Raw genomic sequence first — 23,644 nt, 5'->3', positions numbered from 1 at the left:
TATTGCAGTATTGTGTGTTATTGGTTATCACTTTTCTAAGGGCACTGGCTAAAGACTGGTTTGTATGAGTTGGTTACCAGAAGTACTTACAACATGAATCCATGATTGCACACGTTAATTATGACAGAAATGATGGTTAAGGATCAACAAAAGGCTGAGTCACCAACGTCCCCCGTGTCCTCAGTTGCTCCTCTGTTGCTGGTTACATGGAATGTCCGTGGGCTAGGGGATAAGATTAAGAGAGGTCTAGTTTTACAGAATCTGAAACGCTGTGTACCAGCGGTGGCCCTCCTACAAGAAACACACTTGACGGGATCGACCTGTAGAGCGCTGGACCGGTGGGGGTTTAAAATGATTGTACACTCTGAGTTTTCCTCTGGATCGCGAGGAGTGGGTATTTCAATAAGAAAACAATTTCCACTGATAATTAAGCGAACATGGACAGATGACCAGGGCCGCTTCGCGGCTATGGCATGTCAGTGGGAGGGGAGGCCCTTTAATGTGGTGTCAGTGTATATCCCTCCAGCACTCCACGCAGTGGCCCTCTCAGCATTCAGTCAATTTCGGTTCGCCCCTCCAGAGGGGGAAATGATAATTGGGGGGGATTTTAATGCCACTGTTAACGGGAGTTTATATCGACATCCCCCTAAACCTCAAAATACTGGAATATCCGGCATAGAGAGCTTCCTAGAAGCACTTGGTCTCGCAGATACCTGGAGATGCCGTTACCCCACGACACAACAGTTCACTTATCAATCGGGAGTACATAACAGCCTCTCAAGTATAGATCACTTCTTAACGTCATCAGACAGCTTACAGAATATAGTGGACATTGAGATCCGGCCCAGGGGGATTTTAGATCACTCCCCGGTGGTACTAACATACACGTACCACCACAGGGTTAGGCGACGCATTTACCCCATATACCCAGGCTATTTAAATAGTCCCAAAATCCTCAAGGACATCAACACTGCAACACAACACTATTTCAAAGAAAATATGACATCGGTCCCATCTCCAATCACCCTCTGGGAGGCCTATAAAACTGTTATTCGTGACCAAGCCATTGCATCCATAGCAGGTCATAAACGCGAAAAGCAGAAGGAGTTAATGGCCATTGAATCGAAACTGCATAATGCTGAAGACCACCATACACAAAACCCAACGTTGGGATTGTCCCAATCCCTGCGTATTAAGCGACAGGAATACAGAGAATATTTAAAAGAGACGACTAAGTCAAGGTTACAGGCTACACAACATAAGATATATGAAACTGGAGATAAGGCGGGTAAACTTCTGGCCTGCTCGATAAAAAAGCGCGGGCAAGGAGATGGATAGAGCAGATAAAAACACGAGATGGAGTTTTGGTATCTGAGCCAAAGGAAATAGTAAATAGCCTAGCCGAGTATTTCAACCAGGTCTATACATCATCGTCAACCACAATGGTTGAGGAGGCACAGGCTTTTATTAAAGATATCAAAATGCCCAAGTTAATGCCAGAGGTAACCCTCACGCTCGAAGCTGACCTCACGACGGAAGAATTGCAATTAGCAGTCGGGTCTCTACAACCAGAAAAAGCGGTAGGGCCTAACGGCATACCCATCAAACTCTATAAAAAGATGGCGGGCATACTTTTCCCTCACCTGCTAAATATGTATCTCGACCAAAGAACGGCCACCATAGTAACGATTCCCAAACTGGGAAAAACTCCTGAGGAATGCACCTCATATCGCCCAATATCATTAATTAACTCTGAAGCTAAAATTCTCGCTAAACTTCTGGCGACAAGATTAACCCCACACTTAACGGCCCTAATACACCCGGATCAGTCGGGATTTTTGCCTGGTAGAAACACGGCTCTTAACCTGAGGCGCCTACATGGGGTGATTGCCCGTATACCGTATATCCATGAACCAGCTGTTATTCTCTCGTTGGACGCCCGCATGTCGTTTGATATGGTGGAGTGGCCCTTCCTCTTTGCAGTCCTTAGACATTTAGGCTTCGGCCTTAAATTTTGCGCATGGGTACACCTGTTGTACTCAAAACCGTTGGCGCATGTCACAGCAAATGGTCACATATCGGAGGACTTCCCGCTGAGACACGGAACTCGCCAGGGATGTCCCCTATTCCCCTTATTGTTCGCTCTTGTGTTGGAGCCACTGGCGGCGTGGATTAGATGGGAACCGACCATCCGCCGACTCAAGTGGGCGTCAGGCTGGGACGACCACATCTCCTTATATACGGATGATGTATTGTTATACCTGACCTCACGCAGGCGTTCCATTATAGTGCTCCTAAATATCTGTGAACTTTATGGGTGAGTATCTGGCTACACTATTAATTGGTCTAAATCGATTCTATGTATACATTATGGCTCGCCACCGCAACTCCCTAAAAATTGTGATCTCCTAATCACAGCAGAAAGCTTTAAGTATTTGGGTATCTATGTGACACCTAGGCCCGATGAATTCATAAAAAAAAATCTTCTAACCCCCCTGGAACGTCTAAAACGGGATACAATACATTGGCACACTTTACACTTTACCCTTGACACTGCTTGGAAAAGCAGCACTTTTTAAAATGATGACACTTTCACGGTTTTTATATGCCTTAGAAAACACTCCGTTTCCGGTGCCACCAAGCTATTTTAAAGCAATAACGGCAGAGGTCTCCAGTTTACTATGGGGAAACAAACCGGCGCGGATTGCAATGGAGAAATTAGTTAGAGGCTAGTATGATGGTGGCATAGCTCTCCCAAACATACAATTGTACTACTGGGCAGCACAGTTAAAAATAATCAATCAATGGATATACGCCCAACAAACAGACCCTGCATTTCAAGCGGACAGATATGGGTTGGGAGACGGAGGCGTTATGGCGGCACTATATAACAAGAAACGGTCTACCCCACTAATTGGGCCAACAGCACATACAGTCAGCATATGGTACTCGGCGCATAAAAAACTGGGATGGCAGGGGGTTATTACACAACTCGCTCCACTCTGGGACACACAACGGCTGGGACGACTTAGAAATAGTAAGGGATTCAATAGTTGGGACACAATAGGTATCTCTACGGTGGGCGACTTATGGATTAAGGGCAAGATGATCACGTTTGAACACCTATAGGAACAATACGAACTGGCACCCTCTGAAATATTCAGATACATGCATATCAGGCATGCGCTACAGGCAGCTATACCACCAGACACCACATTGTCGGAGGCCTCTCCCCTAGAGGATAGGCTACTGACTGATTATATGCACAAAAAGGCCATCTCTTTCACTTACCGTAAACTAGTTAATAACTTACCTGACCCAACGCAAGCACTGCGAGAAAAATGGTCCTCAGACCTGGGGGATCTCAACGAGACAGATTGGCAGATGGCACTTTCATCCCCACGAGAAGTAGCAATACCCTCAAGATTAAGATTAGTACAACTCAAGGTACTGCATCGCACGTATTACACTAGATTAACCTTACATAAAATAGGGAATGCTTCACATCCGTACTACCTGCGGGACTGTGGGGAGGAGGGTACATTTTGCCACACTATATGGCAATGTCCGAAGATCATACAATACTGGGTAGCAGTGATGAGAACTATATCACAGGCAGAGGAAGTGTCGGTGGTACTGGAGCCTAAAAGATGCTTATTAAACATATGGGAACCCAATGATTTTAACCATCCGGCACAGGATTGGGCAACTCTGGGGATGATGTTCGCCAAGCGTAATATAGCTAGATTGTGGGGCTCCAGAACGCTCAATGAATGGTGCAAAGACATGGACGGAGCCATGATTGCAGAAAAAGCGGCGTATGTCAACCGAGGCTGTCTCCAGAAATGGAGGGAACTATGTGGAGCATGGAACAAATACAGGGGCTATATCTGTGATCCACCTGGGCTGCCGAATGAAGAGATTTCGGATTGAGGAGGGGAGGGGACAAAACAGAATGTGTGGGTTATTAGACGAGATCCATCATGTAATATATGTAATGATGATGTGCAAAATGTCAAAGGAATTTGTACCAACCAACACCAATACGTGTTTAATTTATATGACTTTACTATGCCCTGACTTTAATAAAAAGAATTTTAAAAAAGAAAAAAAAAGAAAATGTAAACTCTGGACATACATATATGCATGTATGCGTTTTGACAGATTGTTGTACACAAACATTTGAATGTGTATTTGGAGAGTGTTTTGTTTTTGTTTATTTAACCTAAGCACTCACTCAGCTCAACCACATGGAACTACTAAAATCATGGACATACGTCACTGCATATGTTTGTGTGAGTTTTTTAATTAGTATTTTTTCACTAATGTATGTGGTGATCTAATTTCTATCCCGAAACCAATGTTCGTATACACAAAGAAATTAGGAAAAATACTAATTTGTGTACACAATGTGCTTACTGTATGCTCAACTTCTCTTATGAGTGTTTAGGATGTTGTTTGGAGGGCGTGTTTGTCTGTGAGGGGAATGCGTTTACACTGGGCCGGCTTTAGAACGGTTGACACACTGTGCGACAATCATTTTTGGTGCCCTCACCCATGACCATCTCCTCAGATTCCCTCACAACCACCACGTAAATGTGCCCCACATCTCTCTCACATACATTTCATTTGTTTTAAAGCCCTAGTATAGGCTGACTTTACTAATAAGAATGAAAATCTACCCAAACAAATAGTTTTCAGCAACATTAGGAATAGAAAGACTGGGGGACAAAACTGAACATCCTAACTTATTTTATGTAGTTTGCATGCAGCTCTAAGATGACAGTTCGTAACAGTCACTGTTCTATATTAGGGTTGTATCTTATGAAATCCGGTAACAAAAGGATATCTGCAATAATCCACTCAGCTATCCACACAAAATACAAATCTGTGATCTGCACGGGACGCGTTATTTGCAGCGGGCAAATTAACCCTCTGAGCTACTTTCTGGCAAGTCAAAATTGTCCCTAGACAAAACTCTGATCTCTATCTCTACCAGAAGCATAAATGCTGCCTGAAAACTGGACGAACATGGAACTCTGCTGAAGGTGTTTTTAAATCGTACATTATTGCTAAACAACTCCCCCACCCCCATGGTCAGCCCTCCCTTCCCAGGTCAGCGCCCAGTACGGCTGCACCAGTCGCACTGCCCTAAATGTTCCGGCATGCAAGATTTGGGATAATCCTATTGTCACACATTAGATTCTGGATTTGAAGACACAGATCTGCTTATAAAATTTAAGGGTTAGCAAAATTTGCATAATTTGCATCCGCCTAGTTACACAAAAATCTATAAAAATTATGCGAAAATACTCATTATTACGTGAAGAGCAAATCTAGCATTTAGTGTTATATTTAGAGCAAAAGATATCCTTTATCCATTTTTGGACATAAGAATGCATCCCACTCAAAACAAACAGCCCAAATAAACAGAAAATACAGTGAACGACAGCCATTTGAGTACTGTGGTTCGCATTGTTTCTGTGTCCTCACAGAAAATTATTACAATGAACGGCTTGTATTTATATGATGTGGCATAATAAGGTAATTTGGGGTATTTCACACAAGAGTCATTCAAAATTATGCAAGATTATGGCACTGCAACACAAATTTCACTCAGGCCTGAATTAAAAATCAAAGAACATCTATAACAGGAGAGCTCTGTATTTGATCAATGCACATTATATGCATGTGCACTTTAAGTAACTTCATAGGCCTACTTGTCTCATAACCATTCAATAACTTTTCTAATATAAATCTTGCTGTCTATGCTTTGAAAAAATCTCATTCTAATGGCCTGCCGAGTTTGCATTTGACACAGTACCAGTGGCGGCCCCTCCACTAGGGCGGAGAAGCATCACCCTACTACTGTGTAGCAGCGAAATAAAGGAAAACTTAAAGGATAATAACTCGAGGTTATTATCATTTTATTTTGTGTTGCTACAGCAACTCTGCAAGGCGGGGCAGCTCTGACACAGGAGCAGGGGAAAGGGGCGAGCACACTTAGCAAGTGCGCATTAATGCTAGGCCTGCTGTCTGGGGCTGGCCAAACATTCATGCACAGTTACCATATTCTCCACCCAGGCTGCATTGCAGCCTGGGTGGAGAAAATGCCCAGGCTCCCATTGCCTGGCTGAGCGCTGAATCGCGGCACTCAGAACAATCACAACACTGCATTGCAACGTTGTGATTGGCTTAAGGGAGCCTGGGTGCCTACCAATCACAATGCTGCAGTGCAGCATTATGATTGGCTTAGGGAGCCGGGCAGTGCTACCTGATCCTTCCGGTGGTGCTGGGCGACGAGGAAGAGAGATGGAGAAAAGATGTAGCAGTAGGGTACGTTTAAAAAAAATCATTTTCTCTTTCATTAGCCAACACCCCCCCCCCCACACACACACACATACGCTCCCACCCCTCCACCCTTGATCGGTACCGGCTGAAACTAAGCTGTACTGAAAAATATTTAGAAAACAAAGCTAAGGTTCAGGTAGTGATGGCTCTGCTTGGGCGCACCACTACTCGGCATGTGCCAATTTATTTAACAAGATTCACATGAACAGTAATTTGATTGTGGTTTTAAGAGGTACAGATGCATCAGACTGTCCAATATGCATCAAATACATTGGGGAAACACCTGTGTATATATGAGAGACTGATGCACAGTATTGTGCAGAACCCCAAAATCAGAGAACAGGAGTCATTGATTTGTTGTAGAAACTTGTATTGTAGTCCTCAATTTCAAAAGCCACTTCTCAATGTGTTGCAACTCATATTACCAGGAAGTAAAAAAAGAAACCTACTTCCTGTTTATACGATTTGCGACAAATCGCGACGTGGCTTTTGAAATTAAGGAAGCTTATCAGGGCACTCCCAGTTGGGACATCTCTCAAATATTTACTAGATACTGAATCAGTTGTCTCAGGGCCGAACAGGTCATTCTTTAGGAACACATAGTACTGGCTCTTTCATATTCTGGATTACGGTAAACACCTTTGAAGAACTCTATCTAGCAGAACTACTAGAAATACGTTGGAATCTTTTTCCACTTCCCTCTATACAAAATGTACTTTATACAGATCATCTGAAAGATTGTTTCATGGTGTGGAACACTGGGATACGTTCTAAAGACCTGTGATGCTATACTGCTGTAGGCTGTGACTTTTAGAAATCGCTTTCCTTACCTAGGCCTGTTGACCCATGGGATCGTGACAACTGTTCTATACCATTTAGCCCTGAAGAAGTCACTTGTGTGACGAAACACGTGTTGCCTGTATCTTGGACTACAATACAAGTTTCTACAACAAATCAATGACTCCTGTTCTCTGATTTTGGGGCTCGGCACAATACTGTGCATGGTGACAATACCAGTGTTTACTTTATGTTGAGTGCTTTGGTACATCTGTCTCTCATATTTAGAAAACAATGCAAATATAAATATTTAAGAATATTTCTGGATTTGTGGCAAACTTTTTGCACACCGAATTTTAAGTTAGAATTGGGAGCATCCGTAGGCAATGCATTTTTGCGTGCATTTGACTAAGAGAAATAGAATTAGTGGTATTTAGCTCTGCAAAGTGATTGAATTTCCGGGAACGCCCGCATGTTTTGTGGCTGTTCATATACTTCTTAAAGGTAGTATCCCAGGAGCACTTAACATAACGTGTATCTTTGTGTGTCTTCGTGTATCTTTAAACCGCAACCTTCCTCTCCAAGGAGGTCTCATGGCTCGATAAACAGACAAGAAATGCAGGTTGTTTTCTGACCCATTACTGCTCATTTTCAGACCAGCTAACCAAAACTAAATATCACTGTGAGGAGGAGAAGGGGCCTCGTGCCGAGAAATACCTACTAGGTACTTTTGCCTCAGCCCCGCTCCCAACCCTCTCCGCCAAAGAAAAGGAAAATAAAAACTTGCTGAGGCTGGTGCCGATGTCCTGAGTCAATTTCAATTTCAATTTTAATTCACGTTTATTTGGACCGTAGATCCATAAACCAAACACACAATATATAAATTACATCTTAAAAAATTCATTTCTTTTAAAATATTAAAATACATCTTAAAAACTCATTTAAACACCTTTATAACCTAAATTGCACGTGATCTATTTGTTACAGCTCGATAAAAGTATTCAGAAGTACTTTCACTTTTTGCATAAACTTCCCCATAGCAACGGCAATATCTAAATTAGTCATTTCGGTTAGCAGTGCGACAGCCTGTGCCCTTGTTTTGATCTCATATGACTTAAATAATGGTTTTAAAAACATACATCGTAATTCTAAAAGCCTGTGGCAATCTAATAATATATGTAACAAATCACACTGTGTGTTCAAGGTGCAAGTACATCTTCCCATCTTGTCGACCATGGCGCTTTTTACCATATAGTTTGTATAACATGGGTTTACCCCAATTCTTACCCTAAGGACTTCCCTCCGCAATCCACAATCTGGTAGCCTATCAATATAAGGGAAGCATTGATTATCCTCCCAAGCAATATTCATGAAATATACTGATGGTTTGTTCCCAAGATACTTTCGATCCTCTACAATAGATATTTCCTTCCCCAACGATTTCAGAATCTTTTTATCAATATTTACCACAGAATCGTTAGGGTCCAGGGTAACCTCCATCCTACGGTATAACTTCTTCATGGTTGCCCTGATCTCTTTTGCCCATCTTAACTCACTTTTGTCCTGAGTCGTTTTCACACCCCTTAATGGGTGTTGGTAGTTCATAGCCAATGATAACGGGCTGGAAAACCCATGTTTACAGTGGTTTTGAGCTCCTATTCCTTGCCAACGTGTGATATCAGCTCCTCTCTGTGTGTGACCCTGTGAAGGGACCTGATGACATGTGTCACACAGTGGCACCGTTTAAATTGGCATGTATTCATAATTATTTACCATACAAGGATGAAAGGCTGAGTGTACCCAAAGGTGGTAAAACACCGATTCCTGGCATGGATACATAAGCCCACTGAGCCATGGGGGCAGGAGTAAGAGTGTTTCCAGGGTCGGAACATACTGGGAGCATCCCAATATTTAACTAGAGTATATAGCGGTTGGTCATTCAGCAGATAGAATATTTCATGATATGCAAAATAAATAATTGCCCAAGTGCATATTTATATCATATCAAAGCATGCAGAATGTTCCACCTATGCATGTGTCTACTGCTGGAAAATTTGACTGACAAAGTTTTCCAGAACTATTCTTTATGAATCTATGAAAGTCAGAATAGTGTGCGCCGAAAGTGGTAGTAGTCTTCTCTGATTAATTATGTCTGTTCGAGAAGGAAGTGTGTCCTGCTGAAAGGCCAAATGCAAAATGAAAGGTAGTATGTGATTAATTTGACCACGAAAAGAAAAATGAAATAATGAAACAGTCACACCGCGCTTAAGGTCGGAGTGAAGGCAGCAGGATGTTGAAGCTCATATAATTGAGTCTGTCTGCCTGTTCATTACTTTTTGTTGAGAAAAGGTTACTGCTCTGTCTGATGTGCCGTCGTACATAATTCATTGTGATGATTAACTATTGAATTTTCCATATTATTTTCACATGACACAATATTGGTGTATTTGAAAGCAGCACTGAAGCCTGTCGTGGCAATCTAAGCCATGCAGAACATATTGCTGATGACAGAATAATTTTCGTCGTTGCGTTATGGTTTTTGGGACGCAATAATAAGTGTATACAATCATTCTATTCATAATAGCCTGTCTTTTTTCCGAAGGTGTAGTAGATGTTTCTAACAACATGGGGGGCATAGATGTGAAAATAAAAGACAGATATGGAGACATAAACAATGTATACATTCAAAAATAGCTCGGTGAAGAATTGAGTTCAGTATAGGATTTAGGCGCTATAGGAGTATATTCTACCTTCGTAGTCTTGTATAAACTAATGTTAATAGTAGACCGTCTAGTGTGGATGTCCTTAAAGTATTGTATTTGCCTATCTCTTATTTGTAGAGCGCTGCTTGTCACCCCAGAGGGTCTCCAGTAGAGGTGGGCGGCATTTGCGAAATTCACTTTCACAAATTATCGCGAAAATGTTAAAAATCTCCGCAAACACGCGGAAATATCGCGAAGATGCTTAAGTTTATTTCCCGCCCGTTCGCGGTATTTTCTGTGTGGTCGCGGCTCGCCAACTTACCCATGCGGTTGCTCACGGATGTGGCCATCTTTTTTTCACTTGTCTCGCGGTGCATGATCGCGAGAAGAAAGACGTGATCGCACGACGAATGACGTTACTGCGGGCGCGAACTGTAGCGAGACAGCGCAAATGGCTACCAACAATCCAACATCTCGTGGAGAACGCGACCGGATCGGGAAAACTTGTCGGCGAACGCGGGGATTCAGGTAAGGCGATTGCGCGCACGCGAGAATGTATTATTTTACAGCGCGAGCAAGCAAAAAATTTCCGGTAAAATGCGGATTGCGGAAATTTTGACATTTTCGCGCTCTCCGCGGAACGCGAAAATGTCAAATTATCGCAATTTCCGCGAGCGGAATAGAATTTTAGCCCAGGCCTAGTCTCCAGACGCTTGCTGCTGGTCTCAGTTGAACAGCCAGGTCTTGTGTCCCCTCCTGAACTTGGTCAGCGATGGTGCAGTGCAGAGGTTGAGGGGTAGGGTGTTCCATGTTTTGGCGGTGAGGTGGGAGAAGGAGCGTCCTCCAGTGTGGCTTCGACGAACACATGGAATGTCTGCGAGGGCGAGGTGTGCTGAGCGTAGGTTCCTGTGTGGCTGGTGGCAATGTAGGCTGTGGTTCAAGTAGGCTGGATCTTGGTTTGATTACACCACCATTGCTGAAAAGTCTCTATGTGCGATTACGTTTAGGCTGCCTTCCCCTTAGGGTTTTTAACACCTGGGCCTCTGAATCAAACTCAATCACTTGCCCTGATTGTAGCCACACTCGGGAGACTTTTGAACATATTCTGTTCTTTTGCATGGAATACCATTTCTTTTGAAGAAGGTGGATCAGGCCCGTCTGTTGTAATCTGGGAATCAGACATTATTGGCTTGATTTGAGGATCCTGAGGACTGATACATCAAATCCTATTGCCTTTGTTGTAAGCAGTTTTTTATTGAATGTTTGGTTTAGGCGACAGAAGTTTATGACCTAGAATGTTTGGTTGGTTTTCACTACTAGAGATGTAATTATGTACAGGGCAGCTTGGATTCTGTTTCCACTAATTTTACTATGATCGTTTGATAACAAGTGGCGCTTAGCACTTTAATTACATGATAAGTATGTTACCTGTGGTTTTAATTGTTCTTATGGAAGTCTTTTAAAAAAAAATGCATTTCAAGAGGTGCAAATTGGGTAAAGACGGTTTTAGTTATTTATTGTCACTTATTGATTGTGTATACTCAGATGATATGATAAACTGAAGAAGCAAATGATATTGATGAAACAGCCATGAGCCCTTAAAGATTATGACATCTCCAAATTGGTATGGATTAGGCACACAACATGGCGGATCCCTTTAGTCTATGTTCTAGGATTAATGGAGGTTTTTGGTGTTTAGAGCTTACCCCTCCATCAGAGGATATTGTACAAGATTAATTGGCTATTTATTGAATATGGGACAGTGCACGTATTTTGGCTGCTATAACAATGTATCATATGTATTTATTTCTTGTGCACTTTTATTGTCACATGACCGAAATAAAGTATTATTGGACTCGCTGGTTCTAGGTTAAGGAGGGCTTTGTGGGCATGGGTCAGGAGTTTGAAATGACTTCTCTTCTAAACAGGGAGCCAGTGGAGGTCCTTCAGGAATTGGGTAATGTGGGTTCTTTTGGGCAGGTTAAGGATTAGTCTGGCCGCCGCGTTCTGGATGGACTATAGTCTTTGCAGGAGTACGGTGGTGGTGTCGGCAGAGTGCACTGCTGTAGTCCAGTCAGCTGGTGATGAGGGCGGGTTTACCGTTTGCCTGGTGTTGTTGGGGAGCCACTTGAAGATCTTGCGGAGCATGCGTCTCGAGTGGGTGAAAGTAGGCTGAGGAGATGGTATTGGCTGGACTTTTTATGGATAGTTTGCTGTTGAGGATGATACTGAGATTGCGGGTGTGGTCTTTTGGGGTGGGTCCGAGTTCCGATGGCCACCAGACGTCGTTTCATATGGTGGTGTGCTTGCCGAAGATGAGGACATCCATATTGTCTGTGTCCGATTATACAGAATAAAGGAGACAAAAAAGGGAGCGGAAAGGGAAATGGAAAAGGGACCGCATCATTGCTGTACAGTATTTCAGGCCCACAGCTTATACTTCCACAGCCTAGAATTATCAGCACTCCACCCCCCCATCCAGAGACAGTATAGGCTGCACCTTTAGACTCCCAGGAAAAGCGGTCCTCAAGCATTAAACAACCTTAGGTAGCCCGAGCCCCTTTCACTTTCAAAGTGGCAGATTAAACTTCATAATAATGCCTCATTGTGGTTAACCACTTTTTTAAAGTAGGTGGAAGCTTATTTTTCCATTCATGCACCAAGCAAATCCTGGCAATGGAGAAAAGTAAAGCTGTCGTACAAACCTGATGCTCCTTCAGCCCTAAGGAGAGCATGATGTTCACAGTATTGAACTCCACCCAGCACCCGAGTTTCTGAGAGACCCAACTGCAGATATCCACCCAATAGACTTGAAATTATGTGCAACTAGCAAACATATGAATTACATTTGCTACTGGCTCCCTGCACATGGGTAATCTAGGGCAACTGACGACCTGCCCTTTGTGTCCTCACCTGCTTAGCCACATGCTTTGATGTATATTAAAGGAGAGCGTAGTCTTGTATTGTTGTAGCTTAAGTTGAGCTTATTTCAAATACGTGGAGGATAAGGCAAAGACCTGGGATATCATGGTACCAACGACCACTTTCAGGGCCGGCGCTAGGGCGGTGCGATTGGTGCCACCGGACCGGGCGTTGACTTGGGGTAGGGGCGCCCTGTTTGCAAATATATTATGGCTTGAAAACCACCTGCTGCCCCATTGCATGCTTCCAGCAATTATCAGACATCCATAAAAAATGTCAAGATAACTCCAGTGATTAATGTTCTTCCTGGAGAGAGACAGAGTTTTGTCTAGTGTAACTTCAACTCCTTGTAAAGTAGCTCAGAGGGTTAATATGGCTGCTGCAACGAACGTGTGCCATGCAGATCACAAAGTGCATATAATGTTAATAGGTCAATACAAACTGCTTTTGTCAGAGAGATCTTTTTGTTATTTGCAGCTTATAAGTTAAAATTCTAATATAGATAAATGAGGTATTAACTGTCATTAAAGAGCTGCATGTAAACTGCAAGGTGTATATTAGACCTACTTTTTTTTTGTCCAGTCTTTCCTTAACCTAATCTTGCAAAAAGGGTGCATTTAGGTAGAAATTATTATTATTATTAAAGAGAACCCCTAACAATTAGTGTTATGTTTTAAATTCTGAATTTGTGTTTTTCCAGACCAAGGACTCTTAAACTATACTGCCTACCAGTATGGACGATATATGACTCCTACATCTTGTAATCCTCTGTCTTATGTAACATTTCCTATACACTGATTTACACGTGTGAATGTCTCTGTTAAATGTGTGTATGATGTAAAGTGTTCTGACACCTCACACTGGTATGAGTGGCACTAAAAAAACTAAATTAATCTGAGAGACTGGTTATGGAGACTTGAGGGGCAGGGCCGGACTGGGAACTGAAACTGGTCTTGGCAAACACCTCGGCTGGCCCCCGGGGGTGGGGGGTGCGGCAGACCTGTTTGCCAGGGCCGGTTTTGGCCAATTTTGTTACTGGGGGCCGATATTGCAGACCCCTGGTAACAAAAATTTACCAGGGGTCCAAAATCGGCCCCCACGCTGGCGGCCCACTGGGGAAACGCCCGGTGCCGGCTACGCCCTGTCCGGCCCTGTTGAGGGGCACTGTTAAATGATGGTAGTGAGGGAATCTGTGACAGCGGTGGTCATTGGGGGGGCACCAACAAACATTGTCACTAAGCCTGGGCAAAGCACTACGCTACACTCGCGTAGTTTGCGAAGTTTGCGCTACTTCGCACTACGCGAATTGCACGTAGGACAGTGCAAACATGCGTAGTGTAGCATTGCGTAGTGCAGCGGTCATTTTTTGCTTGCTCGCAGTCCTCAATATCAAGTTGGCGACCACGAGCAAGCAAAATGACATCCCGGCGAGACTTTTTCCTTGTTCGCGATCAGCAACATCAAGTTGCCGATCGCGAGCGTGGAAAATAAACATCTCAGCGAGATTCTCAACGCGAGGAGGTCAGGTTTCTCATTGCGAGTGGTCGCGTATGCTCGCGACCGCTCGCAATGAGAAACTACCAGTCTGCGTTGAGAAAGCTGCCGCTCGAGTAAAAATCTACTTGAGCGGCAGAAAACTACAGCTCGCACTGTACAAGATGCAGTTTTCAATGATTGCACAGTGCCGGATGCTTGTCCGCACTGTGCAATCATTGAAAACGGCATCTTGCACAGTGCGAACAGGGTACTACGCAGTTCGCGAAGTGCTACGCGTAGCTCGCGTAGTGCGAAGTGCACTATACGTAGCTTCGCGTAGTGCTACTTCACGAACTACGCCCAGGGTTAATTGTCACACAGGGCGCCACCAGTGCTAAAGCCGGCCCTGACCACTTGCCCCAGCAGACTAGACCATTTTATTGCAAGTATCTCCAAGTCATGTTCCCTGAAATAATCGAGGCAGTCATATAGCCTTTGAATACTAATCGACTCTGCACCTTTTTCAGATTAAATCCAATCATTTATGTTCACCAGGGATACAGATAGCACACCAATAAAAAAAATCCTGTCTGAAGATACTTGAAAAAGCTTTTGGAATGGAGAGAGAACTCCTCCCGTAAATCATCAAAGGTACAGATTGACACATCAGCAAAATACTTACCTGTAGTTTTCAGGCCTAGTGAGGCCCATAGCCAGAAGACAGAGTTGTGATAAAATGGATGGAAAGGCATTATTTCCATATACCGGTACATATGAATGAATCAGACCAAACTTGTGCTTTTGAGCCCAGTTCATCCAAATGAGCCAAACATCCCAGATTACCTTGAATCCGATCCTCTTAAAATAGTTAGGCTCAAATCTGGAGTAACCGGGATGGGCTTTAGACCCTAAGCTGACTTTATATACAAGTAAAGTATTGTAATCGCCCGTATCCGAGACCAAGCAAGAAATACGTTCTGCAGAGGTGGGCCAAAACTACTGTTGAAAATCCAGTAGGGACCAGCCTCCCTCTTCCTGTAAGGTGTTCAACCATTTTACGGCCCATATGGCATGTTGTAACCCCCAGAAAAAGCTGACGATGGTGGAGTCCAGCCCCTTGAAAACGAAGTTGGGGACGTGAAGTGTAACAGCATGGAACAGGTTTAAGAACTTCGGCAGAACATTCATTTTGATAAAGTTATATCACCCAGTAATAGATAAGTGTATTCAATTCCAAAATCTTAATGAGGCAATAGTTTTGGAAAGTAGAGTCTCACAGTTAAGCTTAAGAACTTCTTGCATATGGGCAGAAATTACAAGTTAATGAGGAAGTGATGCAAAAATCATTAAAAGCATTGGAATGGCTCAAGATGATCTGCGTCTTATTTTTATTCAACTTATATCCAGATATCTTACCAAATTCAAGTGCATCTTGTTCAATTATAGCAATATCCGAAATAACGTTAACTGAATATACAGCAACATCATCTGCATAGGTGGTCACTTGTAGCTTGGCCTTGTCTACAATAGAAGGTGATAAAATCTGATGATTAAGGATACGGGATAAGAAATGCTCCCAAAACATTTGAAAAAGTAATGGTGAAAGAGGACAATCCTGTTGAGTGCCCCGTTGGATCAGAAATTAAGGAGACCGACCATTAATAGTTACCCTTGTATCAGGTTTCTGATACAGAATATGAAGACGAAATGGAAATTTTGCCCTGAAGCCCATTTTTACCATAACTTTTTGCATTTCTCTTCTTCATTGATTTCACTCAAGTGGCCACTTGCATCCTTCTTCCTGGAAGGATAAATGTTGTTATTGCTTTCCTTGCACCTATTGTCCTTATCAGCTTCCCACCCCTCTTTGGGATTTGGACAGTGTTTCATCCACATTGTGCTTGTTTGAGGTGCTGACTTCCCAGTCCTCGTATCCCATGATAGATCTGCCTCTCTCGACTTAATTGGTGTACGTAGTAGACATTTCCAATCTTAGCCATCCATGCCCCTGATCCCTAAAATATATTTTTTCTTCCTTTTTCTTATATGCTTTCCCCTATTGGTACATATTCTCAACTGCGTGGAAGCACAAGTAGTGCATGCTTAATTTGCTTTACTGTTCCTTTTAGTACCACACAGAGAGAGACAATACATTTTAGTTATGTGCTGTGTTCTTTACTGGCTTATCCATAACTTTCTCACAAGCCCCCGTTAAATGTCTTACTACTCTCCCTGGCTCACCTAGAGAATCGTTACGTATAATTTCTAGTTTTCTCCCTGGATTTTTACAGCAGTCCTCTGTTGCATTTAGGAGGCTCGTGTGAAACAGAACCACAGACGTTGGCCTCACTTACAAGTGTTGGTGTGAATTCCGGTGTGTGCGCCAATGGTGGTCTGCACCCAGATCGGAACTCCAAATTGAGAAGTAATGACTGCACCCCCACTGTATGGCCAGAAAAATGTGAAACGTAAAAATTGGTTCAGTAGACACAGATTCTGCATGTTAATCCTCATTCAGCCATGCATAACTGTTTTTAAATATCAGATAAGGATATATTAATTAGACGTTATTTTTCGCTATTCACCGCTATTCCGCACTACCAGTAGTCAAGGCCTCAATGAGATAAAGTGGTAATTCTACCAAAGGTCAATGAAATATAAATAGAGGGCAAGCATATCTACTCCTTTTTTATTTTCCGATTTATCAAGAAGTTGATGTTTCTTTGTATTTAAATCTATTAACTTCTTGCATTCTCAAAATAATCAAAACACATAGTCTCCACATGCCATCTGAAAACTACCGTCCAAACTCATGCCATATCAAGGCTCAACTTTATTCTTCAGGCTCCCTATTTTAGCAGGGGGTGGGGCGCACGCTAGACCTGCTAAGGGCAGGGCTTCACGCAGAGCTAGGCCCATCACAGGTTAAAAAACACACAGCACATTACATCTATTTTACACATTCTGATTGATACATCTGCCAGTGGATACCTCACCTTGTGAATATCACCTGCGCCAGCAACGTTCGGAAACTTTTGTAGCAGTCCATGCCAATGGGGTCGAAGACGACGTCACAGAGACACGGCTCCGCTCGCGACTCCGCTGACGTCACCAGCTCCATAAGAAGACCTCGTCGGCGTGATGACGTCAGTTCCCTTTTAACCGCGCCGTTGACGCCAACGGATTTCGGAAATCTTTACTAGTAGCTTTACTGATACTTTGTGTATTCTTCTGAATTTCATCTGTTTCTCTTCGAGAAGATGTCGACAAAGAAGTCGGGTTTCAAGCCCTGTCGGTAATGTGGCAAACACATGTCAATTACAGACCCACATGAAGACTGTGTTTGGTGTCTCTCATCCGACCACGATGTGGATGGTTGCTCTTGCTGCCGCAAGATGAGCTCCAAAGCTCTAAAAGAAAGGGAGGCAAAGCTTTTCATCGCTAGGATGAAAAAAGAAAAGAGAGGAAGAAGAAAGTCCAGATCGAGGTCGGCGTCCAAGTCGACTTCGGGGCATGCTTCGTGAAGCAAGAAGCATATGAAGAAGAGGAGGCATTCTTCTCATCATCATTCCGATAAGAGTTCAGCTCCGAAGTTGAAGTCGCCGGCTTGACGCCGGAGGGAATCCGTGTCTCCTTCTCCAGTCCCGACTTCACCTCCAGTTCTATCTTCTCCAGTGGCTTCGCTGGCTCCGGCTTCATCTCCGGTTCCGGTGCTATCCCCGACGCCGGTTCCATCTCCGGCTCCGGATTCATCTCCGGTTCCGTCTCCGGCCCGGTTGAGGATCTTCCAGTGAGCCTGCGATGCCGTTTGTTCCACCGTCGGCGCCGGCAGGCCCGAATCCGGTGATACCTGACCAGTACCCTGCATTCCCTGGACCAGGTCAGGACCCCTCGCATTATCTAAATGCCATGTACGGGGTGATTTCGAGGGCCATGTATACCACTGGTGCACCTGCGGGTCCGATTGGTCCAATGGCTTTTAATTTGGGAGTGCCGCAGGTCTATCCTCAAGCTCCATTCTTTCCGGCGACGCCGTCTTGGCATCTACTGGTGCCGAGGATGTTGACGCCGCTTCCCTCTTCACAGGCGCCGGCTCGACCTCGTTCGATGCCGGCTGCTCCAGCGGATCCACGTTCGACGCTGGTGCCGGCGCCGTCGGATTCGAACACGGCGCCGCCGACGCCGCTGGTGCGGATTCGATCCAGAGGGAAGCGCTGAGAGTGGATGAATGGAGGTATCTTTTGGAAGAAGCTGAAGAGGGAGAGCTGGTTGAGTCTGATGAGGTGTTTGAGGAGCTAAAGGAGGCTAGTGGGCTGGATTTGTCTCCTGAGTGGGAAATCACTCCACCATCAGATGAGCCCTCAAAGGATGCAGCGCCGTATCATGCGGTCATCAGGAAGGCTGCGGAGCTGCTAGACCTCCAGTTACCAACCACGGAATTCAGGTCTAATATTCTTACTGAGGTGCTGCATTCGCCTACTGCAGTCTCGGAGCCTTTGTTGCCCTTTAATGAGGCCATTATTGACCCTGTATTAGAGTTATGGCGTAAACCTTTTTCAGTTCCAGCGGTCTCTAGAACAGTCGCAAGGAGGTATAGGGCGGCTCCAGGGGATCTTGAGTTTTTAACATCGCACCCATCGCCTAAGAGCCTGGTGGTTCAGGCTGCTTGTTCGGGAAAATCCAAGGGTGCCTTCCCTCAGGTTCCAGGGGACAGAGAGGCCAAAAAGATAGACCAGTCGGCCAAAAAGGTCTTTTCATCGGCCAGCATGGCCCTAAAGTCGACAAACGCAACTTGTCTGTTGGGGCGCTATATCCATGCGCTGATGGACTCGGCGAAAAAATTGGCACCAAATTTGTCGGAGGAGGATAGGGCCGGCTTCAATGAAGTTCTGACTGATGCCCAGGTGGCTGCACGGCAAGTAATTCAAAGTGGACTGGACACAGTGGACTCAGTTGCCAGAGTCATGGGGTCTTCTGTCGCCACCAGGAGGGGTGCGTGTCTAAAGTCCTCTGAATTCTCCCCGGATGTTCAGTCGACTTTGTTGGACCTGCCATTTGATGGGTCTGGTTTGTTCGGTAAGAAGGCGGATGCTGCTCTTGAACGCTTCAAGGAGAGCAAGGCTACAGCTAGGTCGTTGGGTCTTCAATCCCAGCCAAGGGGATCTTTCAAGAGATATAGAGGCTTCGGAAGGGTGACTTTTTGCTCTTACAGACGGACCCAGCAACAGCAGCAGCAACAACAGCAAGGTTCTTTGTTCAAAGGATACAGAGGAAGAATCAGGGGTCACTCACATGCCCGTCAACTCTCCTCCTCTTCTTCCTCCTCCTCTGCCCCTCCCACCACCGCAAAGCAGCCCTATATCTGACATTCTGGATCATGCTGGTCCTGTGGGGGGCCGGCTTACCCATTTTCTACAAGATTGGGAATCTGTAACTACAGATCTCTGGGTTCTGGATCTTGTAGAAAATGGGTACGCCCTTCCCTTTCGGGAATTCCCTCCAAATTACCCTCCTTGTCAAGGGGCTTGCTCAGAGGACCACCGTCTTCTCCTGCAGGAGGAAGTCCTGAAGTTGTTTCAGAAAGGTGCGATAGAGGTGGTTACAGAGCAGGAGAGGAGTCAGGGATGCTACTCCCGGTATTTCCTGATTCCGAAAAAGGACGGCAGATTGCGTCCGATATTGGACCTCAGAATCTTGAATCTGTTTCTAAAACAAGAAAAGTTCAAGATGCTCACCCTTGCTCAGGTTCTTCAAGCACTGAATCGGGAGGACTGGATGGTGTCGATCGACTTGCAGGATGCGTACTTTCACATCCCCATCCTGAAGTCGCACAGGAAGTATCTCCGGTTTACGGTAGGATCGCAACATTATCAGTTTGCGGTCCTTCCGTTTGGTCTTACTACTGCACCCCGAGTCTTCACGAAGGTGATGGCAGTGGTGGCAGCCCATCTCAGAAGGTCGGGGATCTCGGTTTTCCCCTATCTGGACGACTGGCTGATAAAGGCGGAGTCGCCAGAGAAGGTGCTGCATCATCTGCGGGATACAACTCAGCTGTTGTACAAATTGGGTTTTTCGATAAACGTGCCCAAATCTCACCTGGTGCCCTCTCAGCGCAACCTGTTCATAAGTGCGGTACTGGACACAACTGTGTGTCGAGCATTCCCTCCTCCTCAAAGGATTCTCGACATACAGGAAATGATTCCTTTGTTTTACAATGGGGCTGTCGTTCCAGTTCTGAAAGTCCTTCACCTGCTCGGTCTGTTTGCTTCCTGCATTCTGTTGGTCAACCATGCACGCTGGCACATGAGGGCGCTCCAGTGGTGCCTCCTCAGGCAGTGGTATCAGCACAAGGGAGATCTCAGGGAGTCTGTGAGGATCTCCAGAGAAGCTGCGGCGGATCTGTCTTGGTTGAGCGTGGAGGGAAATCTGTCTCAAGGAAAGCCCTTCCATCTACCTCCATCGGTGGCCACAGTGATTACGGATGCATCCACTTTAGGGTGGGGTGCACATCTGGGAGATCTGGAGATCAAGGGTCTTTGGTCTCCAGAGGAAAGGTTGCTTCACATCAACCTTCTGGAATTGCGGGCGATACGTTTGGCGCTCAAGGCCTTCCTCCCTTCCCTTCGCGGTCAGTCGGTTCAAGTCCTGACGGACAACACTACCGCGATGTGGTATATCAACAAACAGGGAGGAGTGGGGACGCTTTGTCTTTGCAGAGAGGCCCTGCGCCTATGGTCCTGGGCTCAGGACCATCAGATTTGTCTGATGGCAAATCATCTGGCCGGGGTTCTAAACGTGCGTGCGTGCGGACAGTCTCAGTCGGCAGTTCTCCACCGACCACAAGTGGAGGCTTCATCCGGAGGTGGTTCGTCACGTCTTCCGGACGTGGGGGACTCCTCGGGTGGACCTGATCGCCCCCCGCGGGAACGCGCACTGCCCGTCATTTTGCAGTCTCCAGTATCTGATGCAGGGAGCGTTGGGGGACGCGTTTCAGTTGAGTTGGGGCTCACGACTCCTTTACGCGTTTCCTCCCATACCCTTGATTCCTCGGGTTCTGAGGAAGATTCGTCAAGACCGGGCCCAAGTTATATTGATCGCCCCGGATTGGCCAAGAAGGGTGTGGTATTCAGATCTTCTCCACCTCTCCTCGTGCCCTCCGCTCCATCTCCCTCTGAGGGTAGACCTCCTCTCGCAGTCGGAGGGGCAGGTTCTACACCCCCACCTCCAGAGCTTACACCTTCATGCCTGGAGATTGAACGGGGCAACCTGAATTCTTTTTCTCTCCCACCTGATGCGGTAGATGGAATTTTGTCTGCCAGACGTCATTCCACCAAATCTATATATTCCTATAGGTGGTCTAAATTTGTACTTTGGTGTGGAGAGAAGTCAATTGATGCTTTGAAGGCTCGTCTGTCTAACATTCTACAGTTTGCCCATTCTCTTGCCCAGCAAGTTTTTGCTGTGGCTACTGTAAAGGGATACTTATCGGCTTTGTTGGCTTTCCTTTGCTTGCCAGACCAGCCGTCATTGTTCAAATTGCGTATTGTGCTTAGATTTCTAAAGGGCCTTACAAACAGGTTTCCTCCTACTCCCTTTATTGTGCCTCAATGGGACTTAAACCTTGTCTTGCCTTATCTTATGGGTTCTCCCTTCGAGCCCTTACACAAGTGTCCCTTGAGGCTCTTGTCCTTTAAGACGGTTTTCCTCATTGCAATCACCTCGGCAAGGAGGGTAAGTGAGCTTCAAGCTCTTAGTTCCAAACCCCCGTTTTTGACCATTCATGCTGAAAGATTGGTACTCAGGGCCAGGGCTGCATTTTTGCCTAAGGTGGTAACTCCCTTCCATCTGGGGCAATCCATTACCCTTCCTTCCATCCTCCCCCTCACCCTTCCAAGGAGGAGGAGAGACTTCATCGCTTCGACCCTAAGAGGGCAGTGAGCTTCTACCTGGACAGGACAAAGGACTTCAGAGTTGATGACCAGCACTTCGTGGGCTTTGTTGGCTGCAGGAAAGGTCGAGCGGTGCACAAGCGCACCCTTTCTAGGTGGATTGTCTTGTGCATCAATATATGCTACTCTTTGGCTGGTAAGGAACCTCCAGAGGGTTTAAGAGCTCATTCCACTAGAGCAAAGTCTTCCACTTCTGCTTTGTCTAGGGGTATTCCTGTGGAGGACATTTGTAGGGCGGCAACTTGGGCCTCCCTCCACACCTTCGCAAAACATTATTGTTTGGACACCGAGGTGAGGAGGGACGGACATTTTGTTTGTTCCGTCCTTCAGGACTTTTTGGTTTAGAAGGGTGGACACCCTCCTCCGGGAGTCGGGACTGCTGTGGGAATCTATTCACAAGGTGAGGAATCCACTGGCAGATGTATCCATCAGAAGAACAAGTTACTTACCTTCGGTAACGCTTTTTCTGGTGGATACAGTATCTGCCTGTGGATTCCTCACTGACCCACCCGCCTCCCTGTTGTCCATCCTTCTATACCTGCAATTCTATTATTGGTATTTCAAAATGTGTTTTGTTACTGTCAAAGACAGTGTGTTATTTCTTTTGCCTTTCTACTTATTCTCCACACTGTGTGGTGATTTGCATATTGTGTCCTGTGTATGCTGTGTAAATATATTACTGTCAGTCCGTCCGTGTGCCTCGAAGGCACGGAAAAAAGGGGCGTAACTGACGTCATCACGCCGACGAGGTCTTCTTATGGAGCCGGTGACGTCAGCGGAGTCGCGAGCGGAGCCGTGTCTCTGTGACGTCGTCTTCTAACCCCATCGGCGTGGACTGCTACAAAAGTTTCCGAACGTTGCTGGGGCAGTGGATATTCGCAAGGTGAGGAATCTACAGGCAGATACTGTATCCACCAGAAAAAGCGTTACCGAAGGTAAGTAACTTGTTCATCCCCACTGATTTCCCTTATCAACATAATCCTAAGAGACCCTCATTCATATTCTCAACTGCGTGGAAGCACAAGTAGTGCATGCTTAATTTGCTTTACTGTTCCTTTTTGTGCCACACGGAGAGAGACAATACATTTTAGTTATGTGCTGTGTTCTTTACTGGCTTATCCATAACTTTCTCACAAGCCCGCGTTAAATGCCTTACTACTCTCGCTGGCTCACCTAGAGAATCGTTACGTATAATTTCTAGTTCTCTCCCTGGATTATTACAGCAGTCCTCTGTTACATTGAGGAGGCTCGTGTGAAACAGAACCACAGACGTTGGCCTCACTTACAAGTGTTGGTGTGAATTCCGGTGTGTGCACCAACGGTGGTCTGCACCCAGATCGGAACTCCAAATTTAGAAGTAATGACTGCATCCCCACTGTATCGCCAGAAAAATGTGAAACGTAAAAATTGGTTCAGTAGACACAGATTCTGCATGTTAATCCTCATTCAGCCATGCATAACTGTTTT

The 23,644-nt window shown here is 45.3% G+C and overlaps 1 protein-coding gene across 1 annotated transcript in view; it reads left to right on the top strand.

Moving 5' to 3' along the window:
- The window catches only part of RYR2 (ryanodine receptor 2), a 3,458,987-nt gene that overhangs the window by 2,763,120 nt on the left and 672,223 nt on the right, over positions 1-23,644 (top strand). The window lies entirely within an intron of this gene.

The sequence above is a fragment of the Triturus cristatus genome, chromosome 6 (genome assembly GCF_964204655.1).
Source record: "Triturus cristatus chromosome 6, aTriCri1.1, whole genome shotgun sequence".
Lineage (NCBI taxonomy): Eukaryota > Metazoa > Chordata > Amphibia > Caudata > Salamandridae > Triturus > Triturus cristatus.
This window is presented reverse-complemented; position numbering and strand designations above follow the sequence as displayed.